This window comes from Zootoca vivipara, chromosome 3, assembly GCF_965207765.1.
Source record: "Zootoca vivipara chromosome 3, rZooViv2.hap1.1, whole genome shotgun sequence".
Classification (NCBI taxonomy): domain Eukaryota; kingdom Metazoa; phylum Chordata; class Lepidosauria; order Squamata; family Lacertidae; genus Zootoca; species Zootoca vivipara.
The window spans coordinates 11,186,741-11,206,180 of record NC_142586.1 but is presented as its reverse complement, the minus strand read 5'-3'; the positions used below and the strand labels follow the sequence as shown (position 1 = coordinate 11,206,180).

The 19,440-nt window shown below is 48.0% G+C and overlaps 1 long non-coding RNA gene across 1 annotated transcript in view; it reads left to right on the top strand.

Annotated features, from left to right (window-relative positions):
- LOC148686162 (uncharacterized) overlaps positions 1 to 19,440 on the top strand; it is a 345,039-nt gene that overhangs the window by 196,270 nt on the left and 129,329 nt on the right. The window contains exon 3 of the long non-coding RNA XR_015948848.1: positions 17,276 to 17,339. This is a non-coding gene — a long non-coding RNA (uncharacterized LOC148686162). The remainder of the gene's footprint in view (positions 1 to 17,275; positions 17,340 to 19,440) is intronic.

Here is a 19,440-nt window from a genome sequence, read left to right as displayed (position 1 = left end):
TTCTTTGTGCTGCAATATTGCCATTGTGTCCCCTGGTACAGTCTTTGGGTGGTCTTTGCAAAAGCTTCCACTGTACTGGAAGCTCCTTCGCTCTCCCAGCACCCGGAGTGCTCAAGGGATCTTGAAGTCAAAAACACCATTGGAAGTTCCATTCACACTGCTGCATTTCCCAACTACAGTAGGATTTATTTAATTAGGAGCTTGTTGTCTTGTCACTGCCATTCGTGACCAAGAAGGCCTGGTTGCTGAGAGGGCTGTTAGCTTAAGGTGTGTTTGTCTTTTTATCTTTTATTAAATTTGCATACCACCCTATAACCGCAGGTCTCAGGGCAGTTCACAACATAAAATCACAATATAATATAAAAATGAAAAAATCATAATAAAAACAAGAACAACCGAATAACCCCCCTCCTTCTACAGTGCATACCCTTAGCTATTAAGGGTCTCACCCCCCCTCACACACACACACTAGCTAGGATCCAAAATCAGAAGTTGGCATCTTTAAAGAAAATTGCTTCATAGGGGATAGTGGGGTGGGGTGGGGTGAATAGATTTATCCATTTCCTCCTAGTGACCTTCCCCTCAGCGACTTTCTTCCTCATGTTCTTGTTTCCTCAGCCTTTGTTGGGAAGGAAACCTTTGGCCTATAGGCTATGATGAGATATTATGACTGTAATATATAAATTCTGATCTTAACTTACAAGGCAACATATCAGCTCTCATTGAGGTAAAGATCATTTGTCTGGTGAGGCTAGGATTTTTCCAGATGTGATGACCTGAACACTAAAACCAGGAAAATAATGGCAGCGACCTAGTGCTGGGGGGTGGGGGTGGGGAGAGACAGAATTCTTCTACGTCCTTTTGGCTGGGACACTTTCCACAACGGTTCTGGTGGACTGCCCAGAAACATTGGCATCGGCTTCATGACTGAGCGCAGGGGAGGAGTGAAAAATGTTCAGAGGGCCATATGAAGGAGTTTTATGGGCACAGTATGCTCCTTTTTACTCTTCCTTATTCCTTCACAGAAGAGTTAATGTCTTTCAGTAGCTTTTCCCATAACTGGACAGAAAGGAAATTGTTATTACAGATGAGCAGTCATCGCCATAACAGAGAAGCAGAAAAACACAATGGTACTCCAGAGTTTGATACTGGTTCATTACAGCAGTGTTAATATTAACGTTTCTGAAATAACAAGGGATAATAATAATAATAATAATAATAATAATAATAATAATTGTAGAATAAAAAGCTGAATAGAAGGTCTAGCTGAGCATTACTTTAACATAGGTTGTTGCCATCTTGGCTGTGGCTGTTGGTCCATCTAACCTGCTCCTCTGTGTACTCTGATTTGCAATACCTCCACAGAGTCTTCAGAGGAGATCTTTGCTGCTTAACATTCTGCAATTGGAAGTATCAGGGATTGAACCCGGGCAGTTGTTGCAAGCAAGGCATTTGCTTATGATGGAGCTGTGTCCTGCTGCTGCTCTCATCCTTTTATGACAACCCATTTTTCTTCTTTATTTCATGTGAGGAGAGAATGGCGTGTAAAGGGAGGGGGATGTGATTGGGTCAGCATACAGAGAAGGGGACGACAGAGGACAAGATGGTTGGACAGTGTTCTCGAAGCTACGAACATGAGTTTGACCAAACTGCGGGAGGCAGTGCAAGACAGGAGTGCCTGGCGTGCTATGGTCCATGGCGTCACAATGAGTCGGACACGACTAAACGACTAAACAACAACCACCAAATGTCTGATTCAGTCATTGCGTAGAGATTAAAGGAAACATTCATAACCATACTTTTAAAGCACTATGTTTCCCCTTTAAACCGTCATGGCTTTCCTCCCAAAGAATTATGTGAGCTGCATTTTGCTAAGGCTGCTGAGAGTTGTTGCGGGATACCCCTATTCCCCTCACAAAGCTACCATTCCCAGAGTTCCTTGTGAAAAGGGATTGTTAAACCAGTCCAGGAACTGGGGCTATGTGGGGGAAATGGGGGTCTCCTAACATCTCTCAGCACCTTTAACAAAGTACAGCTCTCAAAAAAATTTTTGGAGAAAAGCCATGATTGTTTAAAGTGGTACCCTAGTGCTTTAAATAAATGGTGTGACTGTGGCCTTAGCTCTGGTTAGGTACTGAATTCCCCCTTCTCCTGCTTCCTTTTCTTCATAGCTGCCAAGTTATCCCTTTTTTACAGGGATTTTCCCTTATGCTGAATAGGCTTCCTCGCGAGAAAAGGGGAAACTTGGCAGCTATGAACTTTTCTTACACGAGGGTAACCTTTGCTTCGTGGGAGGGGGAAGGAAGGCCTACTGCTATTGTACCAATAATTTAGCTCCTTTCAGGAGCTCAGGTCACCCTGAGGTTTAATGGTAAGCATTTAATAGACTAATATATACTCCCTGCTGTGGATAAGCTTTGCAGCATGCATAGCTAAGGTGATATGATCGGGAAGGTGAGCAAAAGCTCCCATGGGAGATGGTCTATTTTTAATGGGTTCAAACCTCTTACAGAAATTAAAGTGAAATGTTTTTTAAAGGGGAAACAATATTGCTTCAGGTTTATTTGTTCCAGCTACTTGGTTACAACTCCACGTGGACACAATTAATGGAGGAAATGGCGTATTTTACAAGCCCAGGACTCTCGGTTATTCTGTGGCCATGTGAAATTCTTTATCTTAATCACCACACATTCCAGATGGGAAGGTTCTGTTCAGACAAAGGAACGTGTCTCGTTTTCTCCAGAAGCCAGTGTCTATGAGTCACTGGCAGATCCAGACCCTGACAATGATAGGAGCTAACCCAATCAATTTCACAGTGCTCTCTGACTGAGCATTTGAGGACATTTTCATAATCACATCTGCACAACAATTCTTTTTAGATTTTGCAGCTGCTTGGTTTCCTAAATCCTTGATAAATAAATTCGATTGGGGTACCAAACACATTGAGTGCAAAAAAACCTAGGGCTTTCCTCACTGATTCACTAGGGTGCTTATACAACAAGATGGAATTACAAACCATGCAGGAAACAGGCACAAATAGTTTATCTTCCTCTCCTGCCCAGATTGTAGTCGCATGTTGACCCATTTATAGGTCATGGAGCTAGCTCACTGAACTATGCAAATTTTATCCTCTCCACAAAGCTTATAAACTTCTTGGTGAAAGGCTTCTACCGGAGGACGTGGGTATATGAGAGTCTCTGAGTGAGGAGTGGGAGCCTTTGGTCTTCCAGATGTTATTGGACACTGGCTCTCTTCAGCCCCAACAAGCATCACCAGTGATCAGAGATGTTGGGAGTGGTCCAGCAACAATTGGACAGCTTACAAACTGCGGCCCTCCAGATGTTTCGGCCTACAACTCCCATGATCCCTAACTAAGAGGACCAGTGGTCGGGAAAGATGGGAATTGTAGTCCAAAACATCTGGAGGGCCGAAGTTTGAGGATGCCTGGCTTACAGCTTCTCACCCCTGCTTTAAGAAGCTTCCATAAAAGCTATCGTCCAAATCCATTAACAGGTTGTCTTGCCAGAATAGAACATTATCTTGTTTCAAGTAGCACTACGTTAGTGCAAACATGTATCGGTCAGGTATATGATCAGGATATGCGATATATACTTGCTGGAAACCAATTTGTCTTGAACCTAAAGCTCTAGTACAAAAGACAACTTCTACTTGTCATAATTCCTAAAAACCTCTGGTGTTCATTTTATACATATTTATAATGTTAAGCATTGCCGCTCAGTATATTTTGAATTTGTCGTCTTGGATTTTTTTTTTTTTTTTTTGGTTTGGAGTTGCAGGTTAAGGCTGCCCACTGTCCGAACTCCAGGGCAGTGTTGTTGTTGCTTTTAGCAAGCAGCCATTCTTGTTGACCCTACTGGAATATGTATACATCTAAGTGGAATGGTTTGCGACAAGAGGCAGTAAAAATGCTGCTGTTTCTCCAGTTCCTGATTTGCAGAGTTCCAGAATCTCTCTGACATGCCCTTGTTTACATAAAAAATAAAGGCAGCCATAAAGCACAGGGAGGGGCACACTCCAAAATCCACAGCTGGGAAATACCTTTATTAGGACTAACCCAAATTGTCACAAAATAGTTTGCAAATTTTCAAGTTGTCTGGAACTCTCCTGCCAAGCTAGTTGGGGGGAAGGTTATGAGAGGGAAAACACAAAAGTTAGGCTAGATGCTGAAGCCTTGAGGTTTGCATTTGAATTTCTCCTCAAACCTCCATCATCACTTTTCAACTATTTACAATCTGGAAACTAATTTTCTACCCCTTGAGCCCACGGTATCCTTTCTCATAACCTTTTTTTGTCCTCCGAGGTATCATCTCCTTATCAGTTCATCATACACCACCAGTGGAAAGGAGGTTTTGCTGGACTGTGTCGCACTAGTCTAAACATGTCATGGCTACTGTAGGCAGGACAAATGGTCTCAATGTTTATGCAATCCAGCTGCTCCCACTTCCCTCCTTACTCCCACTACCAATAAATATAGCTGATTGTATATATTACACTTCAGGGTCATGTACTAGCAGTGAGATCCCATTAGGAGGGCAAGGGTGACTGACTTGTGACTTCAACAATCCTTCAGAGTTAATCCAGCATCGTAGGGGCAAAAATTAAATACGCTGAGCTCAAAGTGTGATGGAAAAAAAAAACAGCCCATAGCTGGGTAGCAACCTATAAAGGAAGAATTTAAAATGGCAGTAAAAACTTTGTAATCTAATTACAGCAGTAAAAGTGAAAGGTGAGGCATTCGCAGCGTGATTCACATGCACTACGGCTAACCTCTGACATCTTGAATATATTATGTGGTTTCTTCCCTGCAGAAAATACTTTGTAAAGATCAGCCAGCAAGCCTTGCATCTTATTTTGTTGTGTGTGCTTTTGATTCTATGTTTCTGCAAATGTGGATAGTGGGTTCTGGTGTTTAAGCTGATTTTTTGGGTTGGGTGTCTCTATGTTGCAATTTTGCGTGTCCACTCCTGAGAATAAGATTCCCCCTCCCCCCCCCCACCTCCCGAGGATAATTTCAGAAAGATGCCAATTTGCATTTGGCAAATTGACTCTCACATTGACATACCCTAAAAACAGTTTGCACACGTCGTAACCAAAGAATTAGCCATTCAAATTCATCAAAAACAACCGAGCAAAGATCTATCAAATGTAAAGCTGGAAGGGATAAGAAAAATAATCCCCTCTGTTTCCAAAGTTTGAAGGAGAGTGTGGATACTTAAAATTGATGTTATGACACTGTTCGTACATAAGAGGCTTGTTGGAACCCGAAGATTTGCAGGAATATAAGCAATTCTGGGTGGGCAGTGAACACTAAGGGTGCGTGTGGAAACACCAGCAGGCCCCCAATGAAAACTAAGCATGCTCAGTGGCCTCAAAGAGCCTATTGACTCTTTGGAAGATGGAACAGCAAACTAGGAAGGAGAGGGAATGGAGTGGAGTTTTGGGAAGGAGAGCATGGCTGGCTGGCAGGAACACTGAACAGGAGCACTTTGCACTGTTGTAGCTCCCACTTGCAGTCTTAATAGCCACTGATTTTTATAGTTTGCAATTTGTATTGCAGTATCAATGTCCATGATACTTTACTGAGGAACAAGACTGCTGCTTGCTCCAAGGAGAGCCGGCAATAGAAAGATTGGTGGAACATGAAGCAAAAGGCAAACTGAGGAGGCATGTGCATTTTGTTTACTTCTTTATACTTAGGCTTAGTTTCACCTTAGGAGGCGAAATAACTGAGGGGTTCTGTCAAAGATTTCATGAAGGTGGGTTTGGGGAAGAGATTTGAAGGGAGAAGGGGGGTGCTTAGTATTGTCTATAGAACCCTCCACACAGGGGTGCCAACTTGAATAAAATATTGTGGGCACCCAGGTAAGCCCCGCCATGCATAATCGATCCCATGATGCAGTGCGCACACACCTTTTGAATGGGAATGCAAATCAATTTTGTGGAGGAGTTTAAGCCATATGAAAATCCAAAGTGCCTTATTAATCTGCCTGCATGTTATGGCTGAGCATCAAACATGCCAGAACTGACTCAATTTAGCTGGAAGGTTTCCACATATATGTCTATGCACTCTGTGTACCCCCATGCTTATACAGATGTTCTTCTTGGTTTCCTTTTTTGGCATTTAGCAGTTCGAAAGCACGTCAAAGTGCAAGTAGATAAATAGGTACTGCTACAGCGGGAAGGTAAACGGCATTTCCATGTGCTGCTCTGGTTCACCAGAAGCGGCTTTGTCATGCTGGCCACATGACCTGGAAGCTGTACGCCGGCTCCCTTGGCCAATAACGCGAGATGAGCACCACAACCCCCAGAGTCGGTCACGACTGGACCTAATGGTCAGGGGTCCCTTTACCTTTACATTTAAGGAAAAGGCTTTTGCAAAGCTTAGGAGCCTAGGCAATTCACTACCAGCACTGCCAGAGTTTCGAGTTTCAATATACTGCAGGTGTGAGAGCCTCTGCAAGTGTAATTTGGCACATCAGTATTGAAAATCAGTACAGATAGAATATTTTTTACTGTATGGTTGGTTTTTACTTCATTACCAGTATTTTATTTTTGGCTATGAGATGACATTTTAGAGTAGTGTTTCTCAGTCTTGGGTCTCCAGCTGTTGTTGGACTACAACTCCCATCGTCCCTAGCTAGCAGGACCAGTGGTCAGGGATGATGGGAGTTGTAATCCAGCAATAGCTGGCGACCCATGTTTGAGAAGCACTGCTTTGGAGAAATAAAGTACAGTCAATTGAAAATGTTGACCTATGCTGTTCAGGACAAAGGCAGCCATAGAGGAGTGTAAAAGGACACCACTTGAATGTATATCATCCATGCTATTCCTTGACTCCAGAATGACTGATCTGTTTCCAGATTCCAATGTCCATAATTACCAATCCTTGGCTATGTTGGCTGGGGCTGATGAAAGTTGGAGTCTGACAACATCTGGAAGACCACAGTTTAGCCACCCCTGTTTTTACTCTGATAATGTGATGGATAACAATAACTCTTTGTAGTTGTACAAGGGAAGGCAGCAAGAATTCACGAGTCTTAGGACCACTTCCAATGTCAGTATGTGAATTTGAAGAATAAAAAGTACAGATTCCGCAGGAGGAAAATCCAAAAACATACACTTTGCAGAACTGCTTTGGGACTTCTGCACAGCACATGTGTCAGGCACATGGGTCTAATTGTTCCAGCATTACGTACTTGGGTGTCCTGCTGCTTTGTACTTGAATTTTGTACTTGTGCCTTAAAACACTTGCATTACTGAAACGGAATAACAGGAGCCTGCCCTTAGAAACAGTCCGGTGTCTAGTTCCTCAACACTTATCTGCAGATGTGTTGGGGAATGTCCATAAATGCAATTCTCCTGGAGAGCAGACCTGAAAAATTGAAGACAACCAGGCATAAGATTGAGCTGAATCCAGGAAACACATTATAACATTCCTGACACAGGCTAATTGCGTGCAAGAAACGTGCTTTGTTAAAAACAAATGCCAGCAGCCCTGTTGGTCCAGGTTTCTTTTTTTTCTTTTTTTCTTTTGCAGAGGGGGGCAAAACAGAAATAATTTTATTAGACCAATTAAAAGTTGAAAAGAGGTAAGTTAGCTTCTGAACTTCACAGGACTCTTCCTCAGGGTCAAGCAACAACAAGTGCAAAAATGGGAGGGAGAAATAAAAAAAGTTGCTGGTTAGAGGACTGCAGTCCTAAGATGTTTCAGGCTAATTTCTACTGGCTAGTTAAGTTATTTTGTACTGAGTGTAGAAGATCACAGGTTGTGCCAATATAACAACAAAGCAAGGGCCACTTTCTCTTTGCAAATATGAGACTGATGTAACACCTAAGAACAGCTAAAAATAGGAGAGCCTCAAACTACTGTATAGACATTGCAGCAATAGTATTTAATGACAATGGAAAATCTTCCAGTTAAAATGACATGATGCAGGTAGATGTGAGCAACTTTCTTGGATGCTTTTTCAGGGACAAAATGGTCCTAATTTTGGGCCAAAACCCATCAAAATGCCATTCTATTTTGTACTCCACTTGCATTATGGCAGGACAAAATGTTCTACATATAGGCAACTGTAGTGGCAAGTTTTAAATGCTTGCTTTTGTTTGTGTATATTTTGCATGTATTGTAAAAACTATTTGTTTGCAGTTTGTATAATGTGCACACACATGTCGTCTTGCTCTGTTAGAGGTGACCAAACTGACTAAATCCTACATTACATGGACAGAACCTTAGCATGAGAAAGCGCCTGTTTATTGAACTAGACTGCATAGAGCAGAAGAGGCCAAATCTGTGGCTCTCCAGATGCTGCAGCCGGTGTGGGCAAAGGACAGGGATGATGGGGCCTGTAGTCCAGGCACATCTGGGGGGGGGGAGGACACAGGATTCCCATCCCTTGTGTAGACTTAAGACTATAGGCGATTCCTGCTAAATGTTTGAGAACCTTTTAGGATAAGTATAGATATATGGAGTAACCAGCCTTTGAATTAGGTTAGAGAGGTAATCACAGCTGCACAGCGTGTTATTACAGAGTGCAAAGAAGATACTGTGCATCTTTACCTCTGAAGATTGCATGGGATGCATTCTGCATGTACCCCCAACACAACCATGCAGAACATCAGGGACAGTTTGCAGCCCCCTAGAATGCTGGTGGCCTGCCAGCTTCCATTAGGCCCAGTCAGCATGGCCATGGCCAGGGACTATGGGAGTTATGGGACACAGGAGCCACTGAGCCTCTTGGGCTTGATGATCAGAAGGTCGGCAGTTCGAATCCCTGTGACGAGGTGAGCTCCCGTTGCTTCTGCCAACCTAGCAGTTTGAAAGCACACCAGTGCAAGTAGATAAATAGGTTCAGTTGCGGTGGGAAGGTAAACGGCGTTTCTGTGCGCTCTGGTTTCTGTCACGGTGTTTTGTTGCACCAGAAGCAGTTTAGTCATATTGGCCACATGACCCGGAAAAGCTGTCTGTGGACGAACGGCAGCTCCCTTGGCCTGAAAGCGAGATGAGTGCCACAACCCCATAGTTGCCTTTGACTGGACTTAACCATCCAGGGGTCCTTTACCTTTTTTACCTTTACTATGGGAGTTGCAAGTCCAACAACATTTGGAGAGTCACAGATTTCCCAACCCTGCTGTGCATTGATACAAGTGCAGACACCAATGCTTTGGTTTTGAAATATTGTTCATGTCAAAAGTTTCAAACATATTGTTTAATAGTTCTAACTATTATAGTTAGTTAAATACACTTGTTCCCTACATTCCACTTTACAATTCTGAATGGTGCTTTTTGCTTCACGGTCCCTATTAGAATTAAGAGTTCCAGTTCATCTTGGAATCCTCTGCTCTGACTCCCCTGTAAACACTTCCTTAACTATGGCTGGTTGCTGTACCAGGTGGCCATTTACACTTCACAAAACAAGAAGAAATGCGTCACCAAAAAAAAAAAAAAAAGGAAATGAGAGGACATAATTCTGCGCATCCTCATTTATATGGTTAGGTGCCCACTTTGAAATAATTAGTGTAATTTAAGTTGGAATCAGGCCCGGCTCTAGATATAGTCCCGGTGGCGCGGGGCGCCGGGGGGGGGGGCGCTGCACGGCGAAGCCGCGCTGCGAGGGTGGGGGCGCCGGAGCGATCTCCGCGCCTCAGCACCAGGGCGCCCAATGTGCTTGAGACTGCTCTGGTTGGAATCAAATATATCTAATTCAACATCATGGGGAAGGCTGACCAGGTGACCTGCATGCCTGCTCAGTCTGCCAACTGTTGATAGGCAACTTCAAGGTCCCTGCTGTCGTTGCTTACAGTATGGATCTTTACCATTACTCAGGATGCAGAAACATAGAACTGTAGAGTTGGAAGATACCTGTGAGGGACAGGGGATATCGCGAAGTCCCTCCCCTCCTGAGTTCAAGCCCATCACCGAGCACAGGGGAAAGCAGAGGGAGCTCCGATTCCAGTGGGGAAGCAGGAAGTCGGGTCCGAGGCTCAGGCAAGGTAGCGGAGCCAGGGTCCCAGGTGGGACAGGAAGGGGCAAGTAAGGGGGGGAGACCCATCCCCCCAACTCCGGAATTACGCAGAAAGAGGAGGGGAAAGAGGATGGGGCTTCCAAGGCTTTTGTGTTGGGGAAAGACGCGCCAAAAGTCATTCGGAGGTTCTGAAACCGACTGACCACATCACTCCGTGTAAATAGCAATGACTTCAGCACTGTAAATACGCAGCACCAATAAAAGAATAAAATGCAGAGCTGCGTAGCGTCGTTACTCTGAAGTAGCCTACTCCGGCCACTGTGACAGCAACCTCCGAATCTTTTTTGGGGCTACTTTGGAGTTGCCGGGATGAGTGTGTCCGAGGCAGAGAGATGGCGGCAGATCGCGGAGAAAGCCCAGGAAGACCTGCAGCAGCTGTCGCTGCAGGCGCAGGGGGAATTAAAGGCAGCTAAAGAAGAGACTAAGAAGGTCCAGGACGACCGGCTACAACTTGCGGAACAGGTGAGAGCGCTTCAGGAAAGAGAGCAGCAATTAAGGGCGGTGGCGGTAGACCTCCAAAGCAAGCTGGATGCAGAGAAAGACAAGGCGGGAGGGGCCCCCCAAGTCCAAGTGCTGCCAGGAAGGAGAGCCGGGACCCTAGTAAGCAAGTTCAATGGAGACCCGAGGGAATATCATGGCTTTGAGACTGAAATTGTGTATGCTCTTGAGCTGCACCATGATGACTTCCCTGATGATGAGCACAGGGTAGCGTTTATTGTGGAGCACCTTACCGGGGCAGCCAGGGAGTGGCTAAGACCGTTAATCGCAACCAAGAATCCTTGTATGAAGAATGTCAAACTATTTCTAGAAGGTTTGAAAACGATGTATTCGTCCGATAGTCATTTGGACCAGACTAAGGAGGAACTTCATAATTTACGCCAAGGAAATATGACAGTTCGCGCATATTGGGCGAAATTCACCATGCTGGTGCACAGACTGGGGTGGGAACTAGAGTCACCCCCAATGCAAGCAGCGTTCTACTTGGGTTTGCACGAGGAGGTGAAGGATGAGCTCTCGAGAGGTCCAAAGCCCAGTAATATGGATCAGCTGAGCAAAGCGGCTCTGGCGGTGGGGGTGAGACAGGAATCCCGGTGGAGCGACAAGCAAGCAACGCGCGCAAAGCGGGCTTGGTTCCCACGGTCGCAGGAGAAGCCACTCCCCCAACAACCCTTTCAAGCCACGCCTGGGGCCAGCCAGGACCAGGAGCCCATGCAGATTGATAGCGCGCGCGGGCTTTTCAAACCCCAGCGGCGCCAAGACGCAAGGAGGGAAGGGGCGGGAATTGCTTTCTCTGCAACTCCCCCCAGCATCTCGTCAGAGACTGCCCACATCGCAGGGAGTGGCAAGGAAAGGCGGGAACGGTGGTGCCCTCCCCCACTGACGCAGCACCACAGCAGGGAAACGGGAAAGCCTGGCTGCAGGAGACAAGGGGCAGCAGCCAGGCACAGTCAGCAGACAACAGCCCCAGCCCGCCCACCCGCACAGAGAGGAGCAGAGCCAGCCCACCCCTCCCAGAGCAGGAGTGGTTCTAGAAGTGACGCTAACGCTCCCAAATGGCTATCCATTGACGGTCCTCGCCCTAATTGACAGTGGTGCCTCAGCCAACTTCTTCTCGAGAAACTTTGCAGAAGAGCACCAGATCCAGCTTCGGCAGCTGGATTTTCCTCTGCACGTGGCAACCATTGACGGCAGAGAGTTGCTGGGAGGGGCCATCACTCATCAGACCCCCCCCCCATGCGAATGACGGTGGGAAGGCACTCAGAGACACTAGCATTCAACGTCACCACCATCTCAGACCCCCCCATCGTCTTGGGCATGAGCTGGCTGGCGCGCCACGACCCCTCCATCAGTTGGCACCAGAGATGCATCACGTTTGGGTCGGACTTTTGTCTGGAACATTGCATGCAGCACCAACCAGGGGAGGGGCCTCCGATAGCCACGGTGGCCACCATGCATGTCAAAGGGGGTGAGGCGATACCCAAGCCGTACTGGGACCTGCAGGAGGTCTTCAGCGAAGCGGAGTCCGACCACCTACCCCCGCACAGGCCTTTTGACTGCCAGATCAACCTGGTGCCAGGGGCGACGATACCCCCAGCCAAGCTGTACGCCATGTCAGACCAGGAACTGGAGGATCTGCGCGCTTTCATCGACAAGAACCTCAAGCGGGGGTTCATCAGAGAAAGCAAGGCAGCAGGGGGCAGCCCGGTCTTCTGGGTGGACAAGAAAGACACGCAACAGCGCCGTCTTGTGGTGGATTTTAGACGGCTGAATTCAGTGACAGAGCCAGTGGCTTTCCCCATGCCCAGAGTGGACGATCTCCTGACAGCGGCACGCAGGGGCAAGATTTTCACCAAGCTGGACCTACGGGGGGCGTACAACTTGATCAGGATCCGGGAAGGCGATGAATGGAAAACCACGATATTCACGCCTCTGGGCTCTTTTGAATATCTGGTGATGCCCTTCGGGTTGCAAGGGGGCTCAGCATGCTTCCAGGCCTTCATGCACCACGTCCTGGGGTCCCTCCTCTTCAGGAAATGCTTGGTCTTCCTGGATGACATCCTTATCTATTCCAATGACCCAGTGCAGCATGTGAAAGATGTCAGGGAGGTGTTGCAGCGCCTGAAGGAGAACCACCTGTATGTGAAGCTGGAGAAGTGCAAGTTTCACACCAAAGAGGTGGACTTCCTGGGCTACAAGCTGTCAGACAAGGGGCTGGCGATGGACAAGGACAAGGTGCAGGCCATCCTGGACTGGCACAGCCCCAGGACGCGCAAAGATGCCCAACGCCTACTAGGCTTCGCCAACTTCTACAGGAAGTTCATCAAGAATTTCTCTCGCGTTATGGCTCCCATCACTGACTGCCTGAGAGGCAAGCAGAAGTTCAGGTGGACACCAGAGGCGCAAGCAGCGTTTGAAAGCCTCAAGAGGGTGTTCGCCTCAGACCAGAACCTGTTCCACGTGGTTCAGGACGCGCCCCTACGCGTTGAGACAGATGCTTCTGATAAAGCTGTGGGCGCCATTTTGTTGCAACTGGACGCCAACAGAGAGTGGAGACCCTGTGCCTTCTTCTCCAGGAAGTTGACCCAGCCAGAGCGCAACTACACGGTGTTTGATAAGGAACTTCTTGCGATCCACGCGGCGTTCAAGCATTGGAGACACTTCCTGGTGGGCGCCAAGCACCCCATCCAGGTGTGCACAGACCACAAGAACCTGGAGTTCTGGAGAACTGCCAGGGTGCTCAACCAGCGGCAGATACGGTGGGCAGAGTTCTTCTCGAACTTCAACTTCTCCATCCACTACATCCCGGGAGAGCAGAATGTCAGGGCGGATGCCCTCTCCCGCAAACCAGAGTACATGGAGGAGGAGGCGCCACCAGCACCCAGGCACATTTTCCCCCCGTCAGCATGGTCCTGCGGAGCAGCAGTGGTGAGCGAGGCAGAACTCACAGCACTGACGGCAGCGGATGAATTTGCCAACCGCATCTTCAGAGAACTGAGAGGGGGGAGGGAGCAGGCAAAAGACTTTGCAGAACGCAGGGGGCTGCTTTTCTACAAGGGTGCACTCTACCTGCCCACCACCCAGCTTAGACGTACGGTCCTCAAGCAGATGCACGACAACCCAACGGCGGGTCATTTTGGAAGGGACAAAACCGCTCACCTAGTCATGAGACACTTCTGGTGGCCAGGGGTGCGGGAAGATGTTCGAGACTATGTACGGGGCTGTGACACCTGCCAGCGGGCAAAGGTGGTCAGAGCAGCGCCACCAGGATTGCTGGAGCCCTTAGCCACACCACACAGGCCGTGGGAAGTGGTGTCCATGGACTTCATCACAGATCTGCCTTCTTCCAGGGGCAAGACCGCAGTGTTGGTGGTGGTGGACCTCATGTCCAAAATGTGCCACTTTATACCGTGTGCCAGGGCGGTCTCGGCAGAAGAGACAGCCAAACTGTTTGTTGACCACGTATTCCGACTGCATGGATTACCTTTAAGGGTTATTTCGGATCGTGGTCGCCAATTTGTTTCCAGGTTCTGGCGGCGGCTCATGAACCTCCTGCAGGTGGAGGTCAGCTTGTCGACGGCTAGACACCCGCAGACCAACGGACAGGCGGAGAGGGTCAACGCCATTCTGCAGCAGTACCTGAGATGCTACGTCAGCCAGCGGCAAACAGACTGGGTGGATCGCCTGCCACTGGCAGAATTTGCCTACAACAATGCGGTGCACGTCTCCACAGGGGTGTCGCCCTTTAAGGCCAATTACGGGCGCGACCTCAGATCTTTCCCAGAGAGGGAGGGGGAGGAGGAGGAGGAGGGCCCACAGGCTGAGGATTGGGCAGAGGAACTGGAGACGGTGCACCAGCAGCTCAGAGAACACTTGGAGAGGGCCAAGGAAGCGTACAAAAAGGGGGCAGATCGCCACAGGCGACAAGGGGAGGTCATCAGGGTGGGGGACAAGGTTTGGTTGTCCTCGGAGGGCCTTCCCACCAGAGGGAGGTGCAAAAAGCTGGCACCCAGACGGCTGGGCCCCTTCACGGTCACGCAACAGGTCAACCCGGTGGCATACAGGCTGGCACTGCCAGAGGAAATGAGGGTGCATCCAGTGTTTCATAGATCGCTGCTGTCGCCGTACAGGGAAAGCAGCAGGCTCCGAGACAGCGAACAAACCCCCGAGGGAGGGGGGGAGAGGGGAGGCAGGGAGCAACTAAATGAAGCCACAGCCATCCTTGATTCACGGAGAGGGGTGGGGGGCCTGGAGTACCTCATGGCATGGGAGGACGCTCCACCATCCCAGAATGAATGGGTCCCAGCCACTCAGATACAGGAGGAATTCTTGGTGGAAGAATTTCACGCCCTCTTTCCCCACAGACCCAAGCCCTGGCACATGGAAAGGGAGGGGGAGGAGGAGGAGGCACGGGAGAGCAGCTCACCATGGCGCTGGGAAGCGGAGTTTGAGGAATCGGGAGACGAGGTATGGGTGTCACCGAGATCCACCCAGTCAGAGGCAGAAGCAGATTGGCAGCACATTTTTACCCCCACCAGCTCGGACGCCACGGACTTTTTGGGATTCCAGTCCTCCCAGGCGGAAGGGGGGGCCTCGCAGGACTGGGGGGAGGTGTTCACACCAACGGGCTCGGAAAGCACTGAGTTCTTAGGCTTCCAGTCGTCACCGACACCTGGGGGGGACCTGGGGAGGGGAGAAGGGGAGCTTGGGAGGGGGGTGGATGTGAGGGACAGGGGATATCGCGAAGTCCCTCCCCTCCTGAGTTCAAGCCCATCACCGAGCACAGGGGAAAGCAGAGGGAGCTCCGATTCCAGTGGGGAAGCAGGAAGTCGGGTCCGAGGCTCAGGCAAGGTAGCGGAGCCAGGGTCCCAGGTGGGACAGGAAGGGGCAAGTAAGGGGGGGAGACCCATCCCCCCAACTCCGGAATTACGCAGAAAGAGGAGGGGAAAGAGGATGGGGCTTCCAAGGCTTTTGTGTTGGGGAAAGACGCGCCAAAAGTCATTCGGAGGTTCTGAAACCGACTGACCACATCACTCCGTGTAAATAGCAATGACTTCAGCACTGTAAATACGCAGCACCAATAAAAGAATAAAATGCAGAGCTGCGTAGCGTCGTTACTCTGAAGTAGCCTACTCCGGCCACTGTGACAGCACCCTAAGGGCCATCTAGTCCAAAGATGCCTTCAGATAGAGACCTGTCCACTGTACACTAGAACTTGTGGTGGAAGGGTATGTCATTTTAGGGAGTGAGATGTAATTTTTTGCAGATTTCTTCAGTGAGGGGTCTTCCAATGTTACCTATCCACTTGCTGTGCTGGCCCCGGGGGTGCCCAGCCCAGTGGACACCGGGTGGGATAACCAGGAACTCACCCGAGGCCAAGCAGAGGCATGGTCAGCAGTCCAGGTCAACAGTGGTAGGTCCAAGCGAGGCAACCAAGTCCAGTGGCTGAGCAAAAGCAGAATCAGGAAACAGCCCATGGATCCAGCCAGGTAGTCAGAGGTCAGGAACACGCCAAGGGTTAGTCTGTAAAGCAGGGTCAAAGTCCAGTCCTAGGTCCAGGAGTCCAGTAAGGGGTCAGTCCGGCAGAGAGTAAGGCAGGAAGCAGGGCAAGGTACAGGTCAGGAACAGGCACGAGGTCACAGGCGGGCTCATGTTAGCAACTATATTGCTCACGCAACTTGGGTCTGGGTCTGGCTGGCTTTTATCTGCCCCGAGGCATGGGGTGGCCCCAATCCTCTGGTGACTCACCTCTCCTTCTGGCCTGGAGGCGAGCACTCCTCCTGCAGGAACTTAGTTCCCTTCACCTCTCTGCCCTGAGCCTCCACAGCTCAGGAGAGGCTGGTGGGTTACCAGACCCAGGGGCAGCCTCGGCATTCCCTTGATGGGGCTGGGATTGGAGCAGCTGCAGGCCCAGAGCGGACTCAGCTGATGACTGCACCTGAGGATCCTGCACAGGTGAAGACCCTTCAGGCTCATGCCCTAGACCCGGCTCAGCTGGTTCTGGAGGCGGGGAACCCTGTGCAGGCTGGGACACCTCAGGTTCAGCATCTGAGTCTGAATCCCAGGCCATCACACTTGCTGTTAGACAAGGTCTTCCCATTGAGTGTTGTGATCAAGTGTTGCAAGGGTAACTCATTGGTGTGGAGGGCACAAACCAACCAGACCAGCTTACAACCAAGTTTAAGTTCTACCCAACGCATGGTACCACCCTCCCGGCCGGTGTAAACATTTGTAGAATCACCCCCAATGGCCTGCAGACTCTTATCAATGCTCTTCTTCATGAAATCTGCAAGGTTATTAGTAATAACTTCAGCTGGTTTTTCTCTCTTTGAGCCTTTCTCTGGAGTGAAGTGGTAGAGAGATATTACATCTGGCTCACTGTACACAGATTAAGGCTGTTCTGTGATTATACTGGGGAGGTGCTGATCTGAACTTTCTGCTTTCAACATAACTTTAGTTGTATCTTCATGGCCATCAAAGAAGATGGGTTCAGTTTCACCCTTCTGACAAAGAAAACCAAATTCCTTATCCAGGGATTTCATAAAATTTTCTTGGGTCTGCTTGACTTTATTGAAGTCTCTTGTCTTCTTCAGTGACCAAGCCAGCACCCATAAAGACAACTGCCATAAAGATGGCAGTTGTAGTTTTGATAAAGTACCCGGTAAACCTATCAGGTCTTAAGAATTTACTTTTTTTCAGTCATTTAATTGCACCCTTTACTTCTGTTTCAGAAATTGTGCTATTCAAAAAGGCCCTGAGGTCATCAGTCAAAGTTGGTAGTCCAGTTCATAACAGGTAAGAGTCAATATAATCTTTAGATAGATCTGTAGATGTATTGAGGTTTTGAAAGAATTGTTCAAATTCTTGGCTGTTTGATGGTGAGTCATAGCAGAGGTGGTCTTCAGGGTTGTGTATGCATTGAATCAAGTATCTTGAACGTCTTTTCTTTAGTGTTCATGCTAGCAGTTTGGAGGCTTGGTTTCCAAACTCATAGTAACTTATTTTGGTGTATGCTAGAGCTCGGAGAATGTGATCTGTCTCTAGAGATTTCAGCTCTGCTCTCTTATCTCATGGAAGTTTGAATGTGTTGTGTTAAATACAGGAGTTACAAATCCCACATTTCCTTGTCTTTTTTGTGCATTTCCTGAGCAAGGATTATATCAGGGTGTTCTTTTTTAAGATAGATTCTCTACCCTACAGCATTTAACAATTGAGCCCAGCCCTTTGACATTGAGAGAGATAACTTTGAAGCCTGGTGGTATTATAGACATGAGAAGTTGTTAAGCATGCATGCTGTGAGTGTGGAATACATGGCAGATCTCAGGTAAAGCAGCTGCATTGAGTAAACTTGAGAGAACAACAAGAGTCATAGGAACGCATAAATAAAAACATAGCTATCTGTCCATGGTGAAAATGACTGAGTCATGACAGGGAAAGCTGTGGATAACTTTAGTCTGGATCACCAGGAGATGAAGGAAGGGCTAGGGTGGGGTGGGGGTTATCTTAGTGTTCCACACATTCTCCTTCCTTGGGAAGTCATAAAAGCCTGAAGGCTTTATAATGAAGTTGAATTCCTTCAAGCCTTAGGCTTGAGAGGCATAATATTGATGAGCAGTGCCACCATGTTTTTGAGTCATCCATATTGAGGAGAAAAGGGGGACAGACCTTCCCTTTGATGTAAATTCTGTGATGATAATTTCAAGATTATGCAGAACATTTTTCATTTGTTCACCATCATTTGCACCAATATCTTAAGTGGGAAGCCCCACTAGTAAGTAGTTCCTGCAGCTTTTAGTGCAGCAGTGTAGTATTTGAAAGATCTGTGATGGGCCAGGGTCTCCAGGCATAGGTCCAGGAACACCTCCATAACTGAGGGTTCATATTTAAGCTCATAGAAGTTGAGTAGGACATTGAAGGTGGAATTTTAGATCTGATATCTTTCAAATGCAACAATGTACCTAGGTATGTCTGAGGGCCTTGTTTTGGGTCCACCTACTCTGTGAGCTCATTCAATGTCAGCGGAAGTGAGGGGGGTGGTATATTCAAACCATCAAATTTAAAATAAATGTAAAAATAAAAACAACTCCCCCCACACACCATCTCTCATTCCAGAATCCCATGTACACGAACATTTTTCCTGCTGCTATTATGAGACTGATCTTCAGTCTTTAATTCCAGATCTCCGCTTGTCGTTTTGAGTAATTGCAGTTCAGATTGAGTGGTTAGTTGCCATTTGTGTTACGTCAGCTATGCAATCAGATAACATCTCAGTGTTAGCATCAAGTGGCTGCAGAGCAGCAGTCCAGTCATTTGCTAGAGCCTGCCTTATTTTGGCAACAAATTTCTCTGAATCTCTCTCCTCCTTGGGGCCAATAGTGGCTTTTGGTTCCTTTCGCCTACAAGTGCCAGATGATGCCATGTCTCACTCCCTCATGAGCTCCGTCCAACAGCTCTGAGAAATCAACCTCTAGAGCAGCATTAGAGTGCTCAGAGAGGTAAGAAATAGCATTTCTGTGGTTGTTCAGAGCAGTTCTAAATCCCAAGGATAGTGGTGACTGAAAATCAAGCCACCATTTGACAAGCACACCCCGCCCCCGCCCCAAGCCATCTTTAGATGAAGTAGATATGTGAACCAGCCAGAAGAACTAGCCTTCTGCCACAACATCACTGGCTACCTTCAACACGATGAACCCTAAACTTAAAATCCACCTGCATTTCTTTGACGCTGTTCGTATCCACACACTGGTGTTCCTGGGAATAGAGTGCAAATGCCCCATTGATAAATATTCATGTGCATGACATTAATTCCTGCTGCCAATATTTTTGCATGCAATTAATTAAGATGTGGGCTGTGACCCTGAGCTGACAAGCACTTTTGAGCTGAAGTCCTGAACAA